Source organism: Lagenorhynchus albirostris, chromosome 8 (assembly GCF_949774975.1).
Source record: "Lagenorhynchus albirostris chromosome 8, mLagAlb1.1, whole genome shotgun sequence".
Lineage (NCBI taxonomy): Eukaryota > Metazoa > Chordata > Mammalia > Artiodactyla > Delphinidae > Lagenorhynchus > Lagenorhynchus albirostris.
In genome coordinates, this window is record NC_083102.1 from 38,147,782 (window position 1) to 38,168,259 (window position 20,478).

At 38.6% G+C, this 20,478-nt stretch overlaps 1 protein-coding gene across 1 annotated transcript in view; it reads left to right on the forward strand.

Moving 5' to 3' along the window:
- The window catches only part of IMMP2L (inner mitochondrial membrane peptidase subunit 2), a 909,618-nt gene that overhangs the window by 854,314 nt on the left and 34,826 nt on the right, over positions 1–20,478 (forward strand). The window lies entirely within an intron of this gene.

Below are 20,478 nucleotides of genomic sequence, written 5' to 3' on the forward strand. Positions count from 1 at the left end.
GTTTCCCACTGATGGATGGGGATGTATTCTCAGCCCAACCTCTTCTTTTTTCTTTTTTACATTGTTTATTCAGGATATCTTGTTAATTCTTTTTTTTTTTTTCACATATAGAATCTAAAAAAAAAAATGTTTCTGAAAAACCTAGGGGCAGGACAGGAATAAAGATGCAGACGTAGAGAATGGACTTGAGGACATGGGGAGGGGGAAGGGTCAGCTGGGACGAAGTGAGAGAGTGGCATGGACATATATGCGCTACCAGGCTCTTTAGACAAGCTGTCCCTTCTCTCCTACACATCTCTTCGCAGTGGGGCTTTCCTCCTTGACTGCCTAAAGGTGGGCCCGCCTGCCTCCACCACTGCCTCCCTCAAGTGTTGGCAAAGTGTGTATCAGAGGATCTTCATGCTGCTAAAACAACCATGCTGCCATGTCAATGGAGGACTGAGGGTCCAAAGATCTTGAAATATTAGATTTGAAAACAATAGCAACATTAACAGTGAGTGTCTCAGTCATTTTCTGTTTTTTAACAGAATTGAAACCAAGATTTAAAAATATAAATAAAATTATTTTATATATAAATAGTGAACAAGTTAGTAATCATAAACTTTCATAATGTATGACACTGACACATTAAAAAAAAAAAACCCACCAAAACACTGTAATCTTTACTTAGACATTCCAAGACTGAGACAGTGAAGCATTGGAACACACTTTTTAAGGTTGTTTTTTTTCCCTGCGATAATGGCCAATTATGCTATTGTAATTACCTAAGCAAGCTATTGTAATTACCATCAGTCAACCTCAGTTCGACTGAATCAGAGGAAGAGATCTTAAATCCTATAAAATGCTTTATAGCTGACTATTTCTATAGTACTAAACCTCAGGATTTGGCCCATGAACTATTTCCATCATGCCTATTTTTAAAAATCCAAATTAAAACTCTACCCTCAGCAATGGTTCTCAAACTTGGATTTATAAGCATTGCCAGGGGTGCTGTTTAAAAGTGTAGTTTCTCGTGTCCTAACCCTAGAGATACTGATTGAGAAAATTTGATGTGGGAATTAGGAATTAGCAATTTCAATAATCTTACCTCATCAAGGAGATGAGAATTTATCAGATGAGAATCTAGAGTGGAATAGAGCAACTCAGAGGTTAATCAATTTTTTGGATATGTATAATCTTCTGAAGTGATATTCATATATTCATTTATTTTAAAATAGTATTAATTTACTTTAAAAAATCTTCCAACATTTAATATAAATGAAGTATTTAAATGTTACATGTAATCACTGAATTATTTGGAAGTGACCATTTTCATTCAAAGAATATAGTACAGGTTTAAACGAAATAGTCTTTAGTTCACTAAATATCAGAGTTTCCTAGTTTTTAATTTGATATGTCCCAACTCTGCAGTTACGTTCTTTACCTTATTATAACATATTATGTTACAGCTAGATCTTGTTTCAGTGTTCCAGAGAAAATTTCCTGGAGCACTGGCTGGTTATCAGGGCTATTCTTTTTTCTAGTCAGTGTTCTTACTTTTGTTTCTTGTGTATATTTCATCTTATTTCCTCAAGGCCTCTCAGAGTGGCTTGAATGTTGGCTTTCAAAAAGATTGCTTGTGAAAAGTGTGGGGAAATAAGTTGAAATGTCTAGACAATGAAAAAAAGGAGGTTAGCCAAATATTAAATGCATGTTTCTAAAGGAGTATCATAATGATTTCTAAAAAAAGGTTCTCTTTCTGTAACCATCCATCATAAAGAATGAGATTTGCTTTGTAAATACCAATGTGTTATTTTTCCATAATGGCTTTCTTCTGAAGACCCGCCTTATCTTACACATGGTTTCCTTTCTGTCTCTTAATGAGGGACAAAGCTGAAATATTCTGGATGGTGTTTTATCTTGATGTTCTCGAGAGAGAATTATGTGAGATCCTAAAGTCTTAAAGACATTCTATGGAAAAGGTTTATCTTCTCTTCATTTTAAGAACGTTTTTCCTATAATTTTAAATTCTTTTTTAATTGCAATATAGTTGACATATAACATTATATTACATATATGTTTCAAGTATACAACATACTGACTTGATGTTTACATCGTGTATGCTATTTGTATATACAACAGTATACACAATGTTTACATTTGTGTATATTGTAAAATGATCACCACAGTAAGTCTAGCTAACATTTGTCACCATACATAGGTGCAATGTTTTTCTTGTGATGAGAACTTTTAAGGTCTACTGTCTTATCAACTTTCAAATATGAATTACACTATTATTAACGATAGTCATCTTGCTATATATTATGTCCCCATGACATTTATTTTATAACTGGAAGTTAGTACCTAAAAGCATTTTTTTTTTTTTTTTTTTTTTGCGGTACGCGGGCCTCTCACTGCTGTGGCCTCTCCCGTTGCTGAGCACAGGCTCCGGACGCGCAGGCTCAGCGGCCATGGCTCATGGGCCCAGCCACTCTGTGGCATGTGGGATCCTCCTGGACCGGGGCACGAACCCGTGTCCCCTGCATCGGCAGGTGGACTCTCAACCACTGCACCACCAGGGAAGCCCTAAAAGCATTTTTTTTTTTTTTTCCGGTACGCGGGCCTCTCACTGTTGTGGCCTCTCCCGTTGAGGGGCACAGGCTCCGGACGCGCAGGCTCAGCGGCCATGGCTCACGGGCCCAGCCGCTCCGCGGCACGTGGGATCGTCCCGGACCGGGGCACAAACCCGCGCCCCCCGCATCGGCAGGCAGACTCTCAACCACTGCGCCACCAGGGAAGCCCCCTATAAGCATTTTTTGACATGTAATTTTTTTTTATCATTTCCATTTGAAATAAGTAGTGTTTGGTACATGCTTTCTGACAGGTCTTACCTATATTAAAATTTGGATAGTTTTATCATGCATTTCTTGCATTAGTTTTATTTTTTAATATTTCATTAAAGTATCGTGTATCTTGATTAATAAGGGTTTTTTTATGACCCTTAAATTTGGTTCCCGAGGTAAATGCCTAAGTGGCCTTACCCTAGACCGGCCCTATTCCCTATTAGTAATATGCTCTGTAGAGAGAAAGCACAGTATTAAAGAAGCATTAACAGTGTATCTCAGCAACCAGTGAGGTATCTAATGTGGGGCAGAACCTCATTAAATTGAATTGACGTTTTGGTCAGCATTTAGTTGCAAGTTTTCCTTATTTTGTGTTATCTTAAATTTTCCAGAATGAATCACTGTAATTGCCACTGATTTATTATTTTCTTTATGGTATTTATATTTCTTTCTATTGTGAAATAAGGACTTTTAGTTATGTGAAGATATATGCAAAAAATATATATTTTAAAATACACTCTTTGCTTTTATTTGTAACATAATCCAAAAATATCCCAATAGATATTCTGAGTTTTCTCCAAAGTTGTCTGTTCTTCCAGGGATTTCAGTGTTCTTCAGAATCATTCTTTTAGAATCTGCCCTTGAACAATCCCTTTTGGAAGTGAAATAAACAGTGCTGAGTCTTCCTATAATGCAGTGACCTTGCTTTGTATTGACAAAAATATCTCTTACAGCTGCTTCTTATGTACTGCATGTATTGATGTGTTTCTGAAGGCCCAGATCAGTGAGTAGAAGCTATAACTGTACACTCTCTTTGTAGATGTTAGAAAAAACAAAAATCCTTTAGACCACAGAGATTTTTGGCAATATCATTTCAGATTGAATTTGCAGTTGGAAACTTAAACCAGGTAATCCTTGTAGTGTTTAGCTATTGAAAAGTTTTTATATTAATGATATATTTATGCTGTTATAGTTTGGTCCTAGTAGTTTTTCTAAGTAAAACAATTACTTTCTTGGAGCTGAATCTTAGCTGCAAAAGGTTTGCTCTGATCTGAAGTTTAGCATAATGGCTGTTGTGTAATATAACAGTTTAAATAAATAGCATACCTTATTTTGATGAACTTTTAATACTCTGAAAGTTACCTTGAAATAATATAGGTATGGCTTCTGCATATTCAGATTCAAATGCATTATTTGATAATACACTGTTACTACAATATGAATAATTACTATCTAAATTATAATTTAGACATTTCCTGCCACGTGAAGTAAAATTGACTCTCTAAATGTCCTTTAAACTACCCTTTCTCCAACCCAGAAGCCATGTGTCTCTCCATTGCCTAGCACTATAAACCTATAGGTTTCTTTTTAATATTTATTAACTATGAGAATCTACATGCTTACATTTTCTTTCAAGATAACTTTCTTTCCCCAGTTAATATTATATCATGTATTTTTTATGTCATAAAATAGTCTTTGAAAGTACAATTTTTAGTACTTGCAGAATGTTTGATTGTATGGCTATATCATAATTCACTTAACTATTTTTGCCTATTTTGGGGTTTATAAGCTGTTTCTAATTATTATATTGTATTATACATTGGTTTTCAATGCACATCTTTATTTATAAATGCATTATAAATATATCACCCCATCTCAGATTCTTTCCCTAGGATTAATTTTTAGAATTTTATTCATGAAATAAAAACATTTGTAAGGCTTTTGGATACATACTGCCATTGTACTTTCCAAAAGCATTGGTATAATTTCATTTTTAGAAACAAGTCCCCATTTAGAGAAATATACAAAGATAACCTGAAAGTCTTCATGTACTAACACCTAGTAATTTATATTGTTTCTGCTTTCCACATTGTTCTATAGCACTGGCGTTTTTGCATGCTAACGTTCTGATCCTTGCAGTGATGCTGAGGCTTTTTTCTAGTCTTGCCAATGCTCAGAATTAGCCCAGCTGTCTGAGTGGTCACTTTTCTCAGTGGAGATAGGCTTTTCCTCAATAAACTGGGGAATAGCTCATATCCATATAGACTTTCTAGATTCCGTGACTATTTCCTTGACAATCTGAAGAAGTAGAATCTAAGTGTTTTTACTGATTACTTTGTAGAGCAGTAGTTTTTAAAGTGATGTATACATTACAATCCCCTGAGGTTTAAAAAGACAGTATAAGAAATTTTAATTTTAGTTTTTAACAAAATTCTTTGTCCAGATTTTATAAATTCTATAAACTAATAGTATAATAGAGTGTGTATATAATTTATAAATAAACATATATTGGGGTTAAATGCTCACATTTTTAAACTCATGAGTGTGTACTTATGGCAGAGATTGAAAATTGCCTTCCAAAATCCATCTATCCTTCCTTCCTTCCTCCTTACTAAGAAAAACACACTTTTTCGGTTCGGCACTTTGCCACATGTCTAAAAAATTGCACTCCCTGGACTCTCTTTGTAGTTAGCTGGAGCCTCATGACTAAATTTTGGCAAATAAAATTTCAGCAGAACTGTGTACAACTTCCCAGAGGGTGCCTTGAAAGGGAAAAGACCTGCCATTCCTCACCTTCTTCCTCCCTCTTACATCTTAAACTCCAGATGTGATGCCTGGCATCTCAGCAGCTAGTTTGGACTATGAGGTGACTATGAGGGGAATAACACCTACCGTAGTAGAAAATAAGATGGAAGGAGATTAAACCCTGATAACCCTGTAGAACTGTCATACTAGCACCCACCAGCATAATTACAACTTGTATCTTGTTTAAACCACTGTTTTGGGGGCTGGGGGCTCTGTTTCTTGCATGCAAATCCAATCTTAATTGATAATGTATCAAAGATTTGGAGTCCATTGTACTTGAGTGTTTCTCCTTTCCATTTAGCAACTCTTATACCAGATGCCTGAGCCATTTATTAGGCAGGAAGAATGTAGGTGCTTGTTCTGCACTTAGGAAATCATTGTCTACCAATAAATTGAAACTGTTGAGATGTTTCTAAAAGTCCATGATTTGGCTTCAGGAACATTAATTTTTCCATGAGTTCCTGGTGTTCATGGACAGAGTATAAAATCTTTATAAAGGCACACTAGTATAAGGCCAAAGGAAAAGGCTCCTTTCTGCTATCTGTCCATTCTTTCTAAGAGAAGGTGAAATCAGTACGATTTTCCAAGCTCGCAAATCATAATGTACATTGCCAAAAGTGGAGAGATGCAGTTTTTTGTGGCCTCTCCCGTTACAGAGCACAGGCTCCGGACACGCAGGCTCAGCGGCCATGGCTCACGGGCCCAGCCGCTCCGCAGCATGTGGGGATCTTCCCGGACTGGGGCATGAACCCATGTACCCTGCATCAGCAGGCGGACTCTCGACCACTGCACCACCAGGGACGCCCGAGGTGCAGTTTTAAAGATCTCTTTATTGTTGATTAGAAAAGGATTTAGAATGGCTTCTTTTAGGTCTTACACTCTTTCTTTTTGATTAAATTTTGAGGTTTTTAAAAAAGCAACTAGCTATTGTTAATAATAATAGCAGGCAAGAAAGGAATATGTTTGACGAACAGGGAAATACTTTTATTCAGGATCCTTAACGTGTTTCCTGAGGAGTCATAGCTCCTAAGGCATTTTATAATCCATCCCTGGTTACCTCTTTTGCCTGCCCCTTCCCACTCGTACTCGCCCAGATCACTGAATTCTTCATGCTGTCCAGCTCCCTGAACATTCGCCATCGTACATGTTCTCCCAGTACAGCGCCCCTCCCCCACCATCCAAGGCTCAGCTTTGACATCACTTTGCACAGGGACCTCTTCCAAAAAATCCCTCTCATGGGTTCCTATGGCCTTCAGAACTTACGCATTCCCAGCAGATATCATACTCTTTCCTAAGTGCTGGTTGATTGTGTGTGTTCCTAACTCATTGAGAACTCCTCAAAGGGGCCACTCTTTTATCCAGCACTTAATTTAAGTACCTGGCACATAGTAGATACTTCATAACAATGGAATGATGAATACATTATACATTATTAGTGATGGCACTTTTATCTATCTCATTCTAATGAATAGGTTTCTCCATCTCATACTCAAGACATAAACACCATAATATTTGAGCATGTCAATAATCCTTCACCTAATTATTGCAAGGTATTATCTTTAATGTCACTTTTCATGGTTGTAGTTGTACATTTGCCAGTGTGCTCACAGAAGATAAAAGCTACAAAAACAGTAACACGAGTTTGAATTCCAGATTCAGAACCGTTGTATATACTGTGTGTCTTTGTAAGCTTCTCTCTCCTGTGTTTCCTTAAACTACAGAGGCTCTAGGTAGAGTTCATTATCATAATAACAAACGTATGAGGTCACTGTTCACCTCATTTCTGAATGCTAGATGCGTTCGTGCCGTTAGTAAGGAACTAAGAGCATCTGCATCTATTAATTAACATTTTGAAGCACCTTCTGTATCTCAAGCATTGTATACATTTGGGCAGCTAAATATTTATATTTAAATTTTTGATGATATTTAGTATATTAAAATACAGTAGTATCTCATAACAAACAAATGCTAACATTTTGCAGCCTTTTACAGCTAAAAAAGTCATTCTTATATGTATATACATACTTTAATTCCTCTATATGTACATAATACTTTCCTTTTATATGTATATATATACTTTCATTTAAATAATCTCCATTTTAAATAGCAGGGACCTGAGGCTAAGAGAAGTTAAAAGAAGGCATGAAGGAAAAACTGACTTTTTAGAAGGGTTTACCTGATTGGATATTGTGCTTTAACTTCATTTAAATTGCTACCTCTTCTTATTCACACCCATTAAAGAGTGAACCGATCAGTTACAATATGTGTTTAATTACTGTTTGGCTTTGTACGTACTCTAACATGAAAACCTTTCACTTGAAATGAAAGGGCAGTCTGTTTGATTTTGCTTCATCATGTCCAATATATTCTAAAGATACTTCTTTGATATGACTAAAGAAGGATTGCTTCTTCATCAAAGTTGCATTGCTTTATTTTGAGTTACTAGTAGTCTTTAGTGAAATCCCTATGAACATGTAGCATATTACATATCTGGCCCCCAAAAGAAACTAGTTTTCATTAGCAAAATAATTTTTTGATTACCATAAATTGACGAAAATGTTGACAATAACCATTTATCCTGGATCAACCACACACAGTTGTTACTGTGGACAAGGATCTTAACCTTTCTAAGTCTTCGTTTCTCAAGAAGAAAATGCACTAATAAGAGTAGCCACCTCCAGGGGTGTGGGAAGGAATGAATGAGAGAATGTGTGCAGAGCCCAGAGTACAATGTGTGGTGATAGCAGGCACGCAATAAACATTAGCAGTTAGTATTCTTATTTTTGTTTTTTTGTGGCTGGATTTACTACCTTAGTCTTGGTTGGGAGGGGCGGCAGTGGCAGTATTTGGGTCTGTTGATTCGCAAGTGGTTAGAAGTTTAGATAAAACATGATACTGGTGAGCTTCCTGCTCTGGCTGTTCTTTGCAGGTAAGGTGGGTCCAAAAGAACCTTTTACTGTTAATAATGATAATGACAACTAGCATGGCAGGTATCATTTGTGGAGTGCTTACTAGGCACTACATTAAATGCTTCCGCTTATTGCTTCATGTAATCCTCCCAGCAACACTAAGAAGTATACACTGTTATTACTTCTGTTTTACAGATAAAGAAAGTGAGGCACGCTCGGGCAAACTGGCTCCAGAGCTCAGACCCTGAAGCTGTTTGTGCCGCCTTTTACATTGTAAATAGAAGTGAGCAGAATTCCATGTGTACATGTGCTCAGTGCAGAGATGGTCACATGTGTAGCTGCCTTGTTGACTAAGCGCAATTTGTTAAATGTAATTATAAAACAAATTTTCTTTAAATCCCCTTACGTCCACTCTATGCAGCAAGTTTTTTCCTTGCCCGTTGATACATGTTCAGGCAGGCCTCATGACTTTTCTGGACACTCTTGGATAATAATATGTGCTATAGTACTTTTTAGGCAAAATCACAGATTCAATCTAATAATTTAAATCTCCAAGCCATGTAATATTTAATATTCTAAACTGTATTTAAAGTTTCTCCCCTCGAGCTCCAAGCTCAGGGCTCCCAGAGACAGGAACTATCCCTTTCCCTGCCATGGTCTCCTGTCTGTTTCACCACCTGGCTTTCTGCTTCTCCATCCTGTTTGGTAATATCGGGTTCTGACTCCTCTGGGTTTGGATCACTGGGATGGAGGGAAGGATAGGAAAGTTCTTCCTTAATAAATACCATAGTGTTAGTCTAGCATTCCTGCTCTCTGAACTTGGGGAAGTGGGATTAAAGCGACTTGATTGTGAAAGCTTCCCTTGGTTCTGTGTAGACTCTCCCTGCTGCAGTTGTTTTAATGGGGCAAAACATCTCTCTTCTGGCTAAGAAAGGCAGTGGTCTGTCCAGTTTTTGAGATCTGTTGATCCCATCCAGATGGTCGTCTTGGATATGACCCATTCTGATTCCCTCTTCCAAAATGCCCACATCTAGTCCAAAGAAACAACTCACACATTAGGAACCCCAGTGTATGCTGGGAATTGGTAATTCTTAACTGAGCAATCTTCCTTTTGCTCTACCATAAATGGAACTAACCAATCACTTGGCATTTAGGTATCTTGTGCATGAGTCAGATACCAATCCACATGCCCATCAAACTGCAGGGGGCAAATATTGAGGTCTCCATGAGGTCCTGTTGAAGTCTCTCCCCAGTCTGAGGTAAGGGGTAGACATCTCCTATCTTCCAGAGTTGAATTCACAGCTTACCAATAACTTTCTCCAAAAAAATTCTCCTACCTAATTTCCAGCTCTAGAAGTTGAATGGGGATGTGGCATTTAAGAATTGCATCATTGGTTCTTAGAATCCTCCTTTGGGAATTCAGCATATGGTCTAACTCCTCCTTTGGAATGTGTTAATTATTGTGTTGGTGCTTCAGCCCAAAACTCCTATTTTAATATTCTACTATGTATATAATAATTACTTTCAGATAAACTGGATTTCCATTGTGTGCTTTCTTTTCTTCAACCATTTTCTTCCCTTTCTCTCTCTCTCTCCTCTCAAGAGAACTGAATTGGAGGCATATGGTGGGAAGAATAAGGGAGTGCTGTATATTTCACTCACACGGGGAGGGAGATGTTCAAGCAGCCCAGTGGTTGAAGATAGCACCATCATTTATTTCATAACTCATCCTCTGTTACTATTCCCTGTGTTTAGATTGGCTTGTTGACTCTCTTCCTTGGTGACTTTTTATAGGAGGGGCAGTTTACTATACAAGTTGTGAACTACAGACTCTGGGGTTAGATCATCTGGATCAAATCCCAGCCCCACCACTTATTAGTTTTGTGTCCTTGGGCAAGTCATTTAATCTCTTTGGACCTCAGTTTCCTCATCTGAAGAATAGGGATAATAATACTTGCTTTATAGCATTATTGTGAGAATTAAATGACATAATATACATAGGGCTCTTAGAGCAATGCCTGGCCTATAGCAAGAACTATGTAAGGGGTAGTAGCAGTAGTTGTAATTATTGTTATTACCAGTACTATTACTATTCATCTTTTAAGATTCAGTTTAAATATCTCCTGCTTTCTGAATTCTTGGGGGATCATCCCAATCAGAATAGGCTAGCTTTTAATCTGTGGTCTCACAGCACTGTCTTTGCTTTGCTGCCACCCTTGTCACAAGGTACCCAGGTTAGTGCTAGCATATTGCCTTCTCCACTAGCCAGTGTTCATTTCAAGGTCATTGTATCTCTTTCTGGGCACAGTGCTTAAACATAGCAGACGTGGTCAACAAACGATAATTTCTTTCCCCTCTCATTATTGTTGAATAGTTTAATCTAACTCTTAAGATCTAAAAATTAATTTATAATATTTAAAGAATATTATAAAATAGGAATATTCTTTTAAAAATGTGTGTAGAAGGCAAATACCATGTAAGTTAAAAGAAAAGAATTTTCTAATTATTAATAAAGTCTGCCAAATATTTGCAACCGATATTAGACCAAGAAAACATTCTGTTTTGTACATATAGTAACAAAAGCCAACATTTACCAAAATATTGGCTTCTTAAAGAAAGTAGAAAAGCAAAATATTTAGAACAAGAATGTGTTTAGTAACTGAGCACATGTTAATGAAAAATGTGAGCGTGGATTCAGTTGTTTATACATATTGTCGTCTTTGGTTTTCTCTGTATAAAGCAGAGATGGGCAGGTCTGATCTTTGTCTGGAATGCTTTTGTGGCAGCAGTGATAAGGTGAACCCTGGCATAAGCAGCATAGTTTCCAGAGCAAACACTTTGAAAACACCACAACTAGTTATAGCAATGTGTTGTTTAAATAGGTTCTGCCTCATTTTTTTTTCTTTTTTTTTTTTTTTTTTGTGCAATACTCGGGCCTCTCACTGTTGTGGCCTCTCCCACCACGGAGCACAGGCTCCGGACGCGCAGGTTCAGCGGCCATGGCTCACGGGCCCAGCCGCTCCGCGGCATGTGGGATCTTCCCGGACCGGGGCACGAACCCATGTCCCCTGCATCGGCAGGCGGACTCTCAACCACTGTGCCACCAGGGAAGCCCCAGGTTCTGCCTCATTTTATCTGTCTACCCCAAGGGGCTTGGAGCTTTACTATTCTCAAACTCCCTCAGTCTCAGCCCTGTCATCCAGTATAATGGTCTACTTAAATGCACTGTACTTGGAAATGCTCTCACTTGAGTCAAGGTCATGAAGGTTTTAACATCTCACAGCCAAGTCATGATAAGCCACTCACAGGTATAGATGCCCTTAATGTTAGTAATTTGGGGGTGAAAAGGGAGGGGTCAGACAATTATTGATTAGGAAGAGGCTTAGTTCTTGTGAATTTGGTAGTCATTAAAAAAGAACCTGAGGGGTAAGAACTCTATTTCTGAAAACACATTTACGAAACTATTGAGATTATTGGAATGCCTTTTTTCTTTTCTGAATCTAATTTTTAAAATACCTCTTTTGACACACACAAAAAAAGGATGAGGACATTTTTCCCTCATCCTTAGCAACCTTGAAGAGTCCGCACCACTATTCCTCAGGGAATCTACAATATTACTCTAAAAGAAGTTTTACCAGTGTACTATTATACTATTGTATATCAGTGTCCCTGACAATTGCTTTCCTTCACTGCAACAAACAGACACTTTGTTTCCAGAATATTCCTGAGTGCAACTCAGTAAAATTTTTTGATAGGAATGCTTTGCCAAAGATGTCATTGACAGGAATCAGTTTGGAAGTTACGGGATTGAGTCTGACAGTAGTTCCTCCCCCAGCCTCCCCATTAAACTTAGTTTGGGAGAATTGGTTATGGGAAGGATCTAGCTAATAGTTCTTCTTAAACTACTGAAGCATAATTCTATTTCACATGGAATAGCGCACCAACAAAAACTTCGAACCAAATAAACAGTGACTGTTTGAAATCTGTTTTATAGTTATAAATCTCAAAATACTATGCATGCTTAACATATGAAAAGATATTTTGACAACCACAAATCAGTTCAAATATCATGTGTTCTACAGTATTTTGAGGGTTAATAAGAATTGCATAAGGAACAGAAAATAACTAGAAATGGTATTAGTCAAAGATATCAAAATTTAGCATAAACACTTCAGTTACTATTATAATTCTATAAATTATTTATAAGTCCTTTCTACTACGCATTTGCAAGTGTGTGCGCTAAATATTTGCAAAGTAGTGTTTCCCTCCTAAATACCTTGTTGTTACTAATCCAGAATATCTATTCCTGGATGTGGGAATTATTCAAGATTGAAGCTGAGGGTTCCACGGTTTATCTCTATAATTACCTCTGTTTTCTAATTCATTTGTCTCCATGGCCATAACCAGAGACTATAAAATAAAGGTTCCAGTAAGTATATCTCAATGCTGTGGGTGTTTTTTAATATGTTTTTGACAGAAAGCATTTTTTTAAAACATATTGTCAGACGTATGGGCTGTGTCTTTCTCCATCAGTCATTTTTAAGAACTGCTTCAATTGCTAATCAACAGAGATTCATTAAGAGCATAAAAAATAATAATAACCCCAAAGGATGAGTCACTACCTGTTCCTTTTTATTCCCTTTGGTCAGTGAAAATATCAATCTCAAAAAATTAAAAACCGGACACTCATACACATGTGGATTTCAGCTTGCTTGTGAGTAGGATTGTCCTGTGGCGGGTACATACCAACTATAGGATCAAAGTCTTGGGTCAGGGTTTTGCATCAGACTGGTGGTGGCTTATTCCATTAGCTGGTGTGAGTGACTTCCAGCCATCCTCCCTGCTTGGAGGGGAATGTTTACACACATGCATAACTTGTGTCCCTATTTGTGAATACCTCAAAATCCTCACCGTAATTCAGTTTGGCATCCCCATTTATGGTCCAATGACTAAAGTTTCAGACTATAGTGTATCGGCCATTTTATTATTTATTACTTATAAAAGTGTTTTTTCAGCTTTCAGTTGGCATGTCTATTTTAGAAAAGCACTGCGATATACTACATACCAGGAAATCTTCCTTTTAAGGAGGACTTGATGAGTAGGACAGAGCTAAAGAGAGCTTTGACAGGTTTGCCAAGGTTGCCAGCACCCCAGCTTGAGTATTTTCTGCTCAGGTTGTACCAAATTCCAGATTTTAATGGCATGAGAAGCACAACAGTGAAGAATGAAAAGCTTTTATTTTCAGAAAATTGTTTTGCCCACACATTTCTGTGCTCCAACACCCTAACCCAACCTCCTACCATTTATATCTTCAAACCATCCCAGGTGGTAATTTTAGGAAAAACTGGCTGAGTTAGGATCTATTCTCTTCTCATTGTAGCAAGGACCTAGAAGATAGGCCTTTATTTCCTTACCAGAAAGAATGATATATTTTAAGTTTGCCTTTTAAATTTTTAATAACATTTTTTCATAAAAACAAAAGTTGGAATATATTTTCAGACTGATTACAATGTGTAGCATTGTAATTTGCCAAAAAAAAAGAGAAAAGAAAAAAATAGTAGATACAACTATGTGGAGAAGATGGATTATATGATGTCCTAGTTTTCATATCAAAGAGAAAATATTCATGTGAATTAAGTAAATGGGTTTTGGAGTCAGTGAGATCTGTTTGAACCCCAACTTACCATTTATTACCTGTATCACTTCTGGCAAGTTTCTTAACTCCCTTGAACCTGGTTTCTCATTTTAAAAATCAGAGACGGTACCTATCTTAAAGAGTGGTTTTTAAGCAATAACTGAGATCAGGAACATGAAACTCTTATTAAGTGCCTGGCATGTAGTGAATACTAAATAAGCATTAGCTACTTAACTAGTCCTACTATTCCTGACAAATTTCTGCTGCCTCTCCCACTGCTGTTTCTATTCATATTTTTTTAACATCTTTATTGGAGTATAATTGCTTTACAATGCTGTGTTAGTTTCTGCTGTATAACAAAGTAAATCAGCTATATGTATACATATATCCCCGTATCCCCTCCCTCTTGCATCTTCCTCCCACCCTCCCTATCCCACCCCTCTAGGTGGTCACAAAGCACCGAGCTGATTTCTCTATGCTGTGCGGCTGCTTCCCACTAGCTAGCTATTTCACATTTGGTAGTGTATATATGTCCATGCCACTCTCTCACTTCATCCCAGCTTACCTTTCCTCCTCCCTGTGACCTCAAGTCCATTCTCTACATCTGCATCTTTATTCCTGTCCTGCCCCTAGGTTTTATTTTTTTTTTTAGACTCCATATGTGTTAGCCTGCGGTATTTGTCTTTCTCTTTCTAACTTACTTCACTCTGTATGAGAGACTCTAGGTCCATTCACCTCACTACAAATAACTCAATTTCATTTCTTTTTATGGCTGAGTAGTATTCCATTGTATATATGTGCCACATCTTCTTTATCCATTCATCTGTCAATGGACAATTAATTAATTAATCTTTGCTATTGTTTCCTTCATTTCTTTTTCATTTATTTCTGATCTGATCTTTATGATTTCTTTCCTTCTGCTGACTTTGGGTTTTTTTGGTTCTTCTTTCTCTAATTGCTTTAGGTGTAAAGTTAGGTTGTTTATTTGAGATATTTCTTGTTTCTTCTTTTTTTTGAATTTTAGAATTTTATTTTTTTTTACAGCAGGTTCTTATTAGTTATCCATTTTATACATATTAGTGTATGTATGTCAGAAGAAGAAAGAGAAGTCTGTTGTTTTTGGACGGAATGTGCTATAAATATCAATTAAGTCCATCTTGTTTAATGTATCATTTAAAGCTTGTGTTTCCTTATTTATTTTCATTTTGGATGATCTGTCCATTGGTGAAAGTGGGGTGTTAAAGTCCGCTACTCTTACTCTGTTACTGTCGATTTCCCCTTTTATGGCTGTTAGTATTTGCCTTATATATTGAGGTGCTCCTATTTTGGGTGCATAAATATTTACAATTGTTATATCTTCATCTTGGATCGATCCCTTGATCATTATGTCATGTCCTTCCTTGTCTCTTGTAATAGTCTTTATTTTAAAGTCTATTTTGTCTGATATGAGAATTGCTACTCCAGGTTTCTTTTGATTTCCATTTGCATGGAATATCTTTTTCCAGCCCCTCACTTTAGTCCGTATGTGTCCCTAGGTCTGAAGTGGGTCTCTTGTAGACTACATATATACGGGTCTTATTTTTGTATCCATTCAGCCCGTCTATGTCTTTAGGTTGCAGCATTTAATCCATTTACATTTAAGGTAGTTATCAATATGTATGTTCCTATTCCCATTTTCTAAATTGTTTTGGATTGTTACTGTAGGTCTTTTCCTTCTCTTGTGTTTCCTGCCTAGAGAAGTTCCTTTAGCATTTGTTGTAAAGCTGGTTTGGTGGTGCTGAATTCTCTTAACTTTTGTTTGTCTGTAAAGGTTTTAATTTCTCCATCGAATCTGAATGAGATCCTTGCTAGGTAGACTAATCTTAGTTGTAGGTTCTTCCCTTTCATCACTTTAAATATGTCCTGCCACTCCCTTCTGGCTTACAGAGTTTCTGCTGAAAGATCAGCTGTTAACCTTATGGGGATTCCCTTGTATGTTATTTGTTACTTTTCCCTTGCTGCTTTTAATATTTTTTCTTTGTATTTAATTTTTGATAGTTTGATTAATATGTATCTTGGGGTGTTTCTCCTTGGATTTATCCTGTATGGGACTCTGTGCTTCCTGGACTTGACTATTTCCTTTCCCATGTTAGGGAAGTTTTCAAATATAGTCTCTACAATTTTTTTCTCAGACCCTTTCTTTTTTCTCTTCTTCTTCTGGGACCCCTATAATTCAAATGTTGGTGTGTTTAATGTTGTCCTAGAGGTCTCTGAGACTGTCCTCAATTCTCTTCATTCTTTTTTCTTCATTCTGCTCTGCAGTAGTTATTTCCACTATTTTATCTTCCAGGTCACTTATCTCTTCTTCTGCCTCAGTAATTCTGCTATTGATTCCTTCTAGAGAATTTTTAATTTCATTTATTGTGTTGTTCATCATTGTTTGTTTGCTCTTTAGTTCTTCTAGGTCCTTATTAAACCTTTCTTGTATTTTCTCCATTTTATTTCCAAGATTTTGGATCATCTTTACTATCATTATTCTGAATTCTTTTTCAGGTAGACTGCCTATTTCCTCTTCATTTGTTTGGTCTGGTGGGTTTTTACCTTGCTCCTTCATCTGCCGTGTGCTTCCCTGTCTTCTCATTTTGTTTAACTTACTGTGATTTGGGTCTTCTTTTCGCAGCCTGCAGGTTTGTAGTTCCCGTTGTTTTTGGTGTCTTCCTCCAGTGGGTGAGGTTGGTTCTGTGGCTTGTGTAGGCTTCCTGGTGGAGTGGACTGGTGCCTGTGTTCTGGTGGGTAGGGCTGGATCTTGTCTTTCTGGTGGGCAGGGCTGCATCTGGTGGTGTTTTTTGGGGTGTCTGTGAACTTAGTATGATTTTAGGCAGCCTCTCTGCTAATGGGTGGGGTTGTGTTCCTGGTGCTAGTTGTTTGGCATGGTCTGTCCAGCACTGGATCTTGCTGGCCATTGGGTGGACCTGGCTCTTAGTGTTGAGATGGAGATCTCTGGGAGAGTTCTTGCTGACTGATATTATGTGGGGCCAGGAGGTCTCTGGTGTTCCAATGTCCTGAACTGAGCTCTCTCACCTCAGAGGCTCAGGCCTGACACCAGGCCAGAGCACCTAGACCCTGTCAGCCACATGGCTCAGAGTAAAAAGGAGAAAAAAAGAAAAAAAAATTTAAAAAAGTATGAAAATAAAAAAAAATAATAATAATAAAGAGAAGAAAGCAACCAAACCAATAAACAAATCCACCGATGATAACAAGCGCTAAAAGCTAAACTAAGATAAACATAAAAATCAGAACAAATCAGTTGCAGACAGCAAACCCAAAGTCTACAGTAGCTCCCAAAGTCTACTGCTTCAGTTTTGGGATGATTCATTGTCTATTCAGGTATTCCACAAATGCAGGGTGCATCAGGTTGATTGTGGGGATTTAATCCAGTGCTTCTGTAGCTGCACAGAAAAATTTCCCTTTCTCTTCTTTGTTCACACAGCTCCTGGGGTTCACCTTTGGTTTTGGCCCCACCTCTGTGTGTAGGTCACTCTCAGGCACCTCTTCCCACCCAGGCAGGATGGGATTAAAGCAGCAGCTGATTAGGGGGCTCTTGCTCATTCAGGCCAGGGGGAGGGAGGGGTATGGTAGTTATAATTGGAATGCAGGGTGAGCCTGCAGTGGCAGAGGCCAGCGTGATGTTGCAACAGCCTGAGGTGCACCGTGTGTTGTCCTGGGGAAGTTGTCCCTGGATCAGAGGACCCTGGCAGTGGCGTGCTGCACAGGCTCCCAGGGGGGTGTAGATAGTGGCCTGTGCTTTGCACACAGGATTCTTGATGGCTGCAGCAGCGTTACCGTTTCAGGCCCATCTCTGGTGTCCAAGCTGATAGCCATGGCTCATGCCTGTCTCTGGAGCTTGTTTAGATGGTGCTCTGCCTTCTGTGGGCAAACAGGAAAGGAATCCCCTCTCCTCGCACACCCTGAAACAATGGTCTCTTGCCTCTTAGGTCCAGACTCCCTCCCGGCTAGCTGTGGCACAGTAGCCCCCTTCATGCTGTGTTCACACAGTCAACCCCAGTCCTCTTCCTGGGATCCGACCTCCGAAGCCCAAGCCTCAGCTCCCAGCCCCCACCTGCCCCAGCGGGTGAGCAGACAAGCCTCTCAGGCTGGTGAGTGCTGGTCAGCACCGATTCTCTGTGCGGAAATCTCTCCGCTTTGCCCTCCGCACCACTGTTGCTGCGCTCTCCTCCGTGGCTCCGAAGCTTCCCCGCTGCTCACCCCCCATCTCCACCAGTGAAGGGTCTTCCTAGTGTGTGGAAACTTTTCCCCCTTCCCAGCTCCCTCCCAGAGGTGCAGGTCCCATCTCTATTATTTTGTCTCTGTTTTTTCTCTTTTCTTTTTCCCTACCCAGGTACGTGGGGACTTTCTTGCCTTTTGGGAAGTCTGATGTCTTCTGCCAGCATTCAGTAGGTGTTCTGTAGGAGTTGTTCCACATGTAGATGTATCTTCGATGTATTTGTGGGGAGGAAGGTGATCTCCACATCTTACTCCTCTGCCATCTTGAAGGACCCACCCTCTATTAATATTTGTTATTCGTCCACCATGCTACTCAAAACCCTTCAGGCTTTCCATTGCTCCATCCTCACCCTATTCTATTTATCTGACCATTGCCCTTACCTATGTTTTCCCAATATCCCAAAATAATTTTATCCTGTTGTTTATCCTTGGAATGCTCTCTTCCTTCCCACCTGTTGAAATCCTATTCATCTTTTAAGTACCAGCTGAAATGTGTCTTCTCAACTAAATCTTTATCAGTGTACCGAGGTGCAAATCAATCCTTCACACAGCTGTGCTTTCAAATCCCTAGGTCTTCACATTTATTATAGCACTTTTATTCTTATCTTATGGTTGTTTACACCTCTCTCTCTCTCTCATTATATTGTAAAGTATTTGAATACTTTCTTACTTATCTTTATTCTCTCCCACTACATACAGTCCTCACCAGTGAGTACAAGGCTTTTCTGTTTGGTTACAACTCAATCAATACTTGTTAAAATAAATTGCTATCCAGAATTCTCTAATAGCAAGGATTTCCATTCTTTGCTGGTAGAATGAAAATTGATGGTCATACAGATAACTCTAAGACAATATAAGAGACCGAAATACTCTCTAAATAACCAAATGACCTTCAACATGTTTTAGAATTGTGGGGGGATTTTTGTCATACTGTTATTTTGTTAGTTGGTTACCCATAGATGGTGTATCAATTTACTAGGGCTGCTCTAACAAAATACCACTGACTGGGTGGCTTAAACAGAAGTTATTTTCTCATCCTTCTGGAGGCTGGAAGTCCAAGATCAAGGTTCTTGCAGGGTTGGTTTCCTCTGAAGCCTCTCTCCTTGACTCAAAGATGACCGCCCTCTTGCTGCTTCTTCACGTGGCTGTCCCTCTGGGCTCATGTACCCCTGGTATCTCTCTGTCTCTCCTAATCTCTTCTTAAAATGACATCAGTCAGATTGGATTAGGGCTCATCCTGAGGGCCTCATTTTAAGTAAATGCCTTCTTGAAAGACTCTACATCTAAATATAGTCACATTCTGAGGTATTGGGTGTTAGGACTTCAACATATGCATTTGGGGAGAACACAATTCAGTCCGTAACAGATGACAACTCATTTTCTAATCAGAATTTTTTGTTTTCCAGAAAACCTCATTTCCTAATAATTAGTCCCTCTCATCATAATATAACTTATGGTCCTATGATTGCTCACACATGAAATTTTCAAAGTGAGTAATAGAATAAGAGTACCTGTGGGGTACTATGTACTGCTTATTAGTAAGAAAAAACCTTATATCTTCATTTCCTATAATTTTTCATGGTTATTATTGTCAATTTTTCATTAGATAAACAATTTGCAGGGGAAAATTGCAAGAAACATAAATAATACTGGTAACAGTAATATTAAAAACGACTGGCTTTGATTGAGTACTTCCTACTTGCCCAAGCACTTCACAGAGCATTATTTCATTTAGTCCTTGCAACTACCTTAAACAATCTGAGACTTACGGAGGTTAAAAGGTTCCCAAGGTCACACACATATAGAAAGAGATGGGTCGATCCCTTTTAGCTTGTCTCTGGTATAGGCCAGAGTCTATCTGATGCCCAGGTCCATGTATTTGACCAGTATACTACAACTGCCACTCAGTGATGACACCAGATATAGGAAGGGTCTAGGATAGTGATTCCATTGGACGGGAAGCAAGAGGACTCTTCCTGAAACTGATTTTGCGTAACAGACACTATTTTTATGTATCGTGTATTAATCTTTTTTTTTTTTTTTCGGTACGCGGGCCTCTCACTGTTGTGGCCTCTCCCATTGTGGAGCACATGCTCCGGACGCACAGGTTCAGCAGCCATGGCTCACGGGCCTAGCCACTCCGTGGCATGTGGGATCTTCCCAGACCAGGCCACAAACCCATGTCCCCTGCATCAGCAGGCAGACTCTCAACCACTGCACCACCAGGGAAGCCCCCGTGTATTAATCTTGATTAATGTTGGGT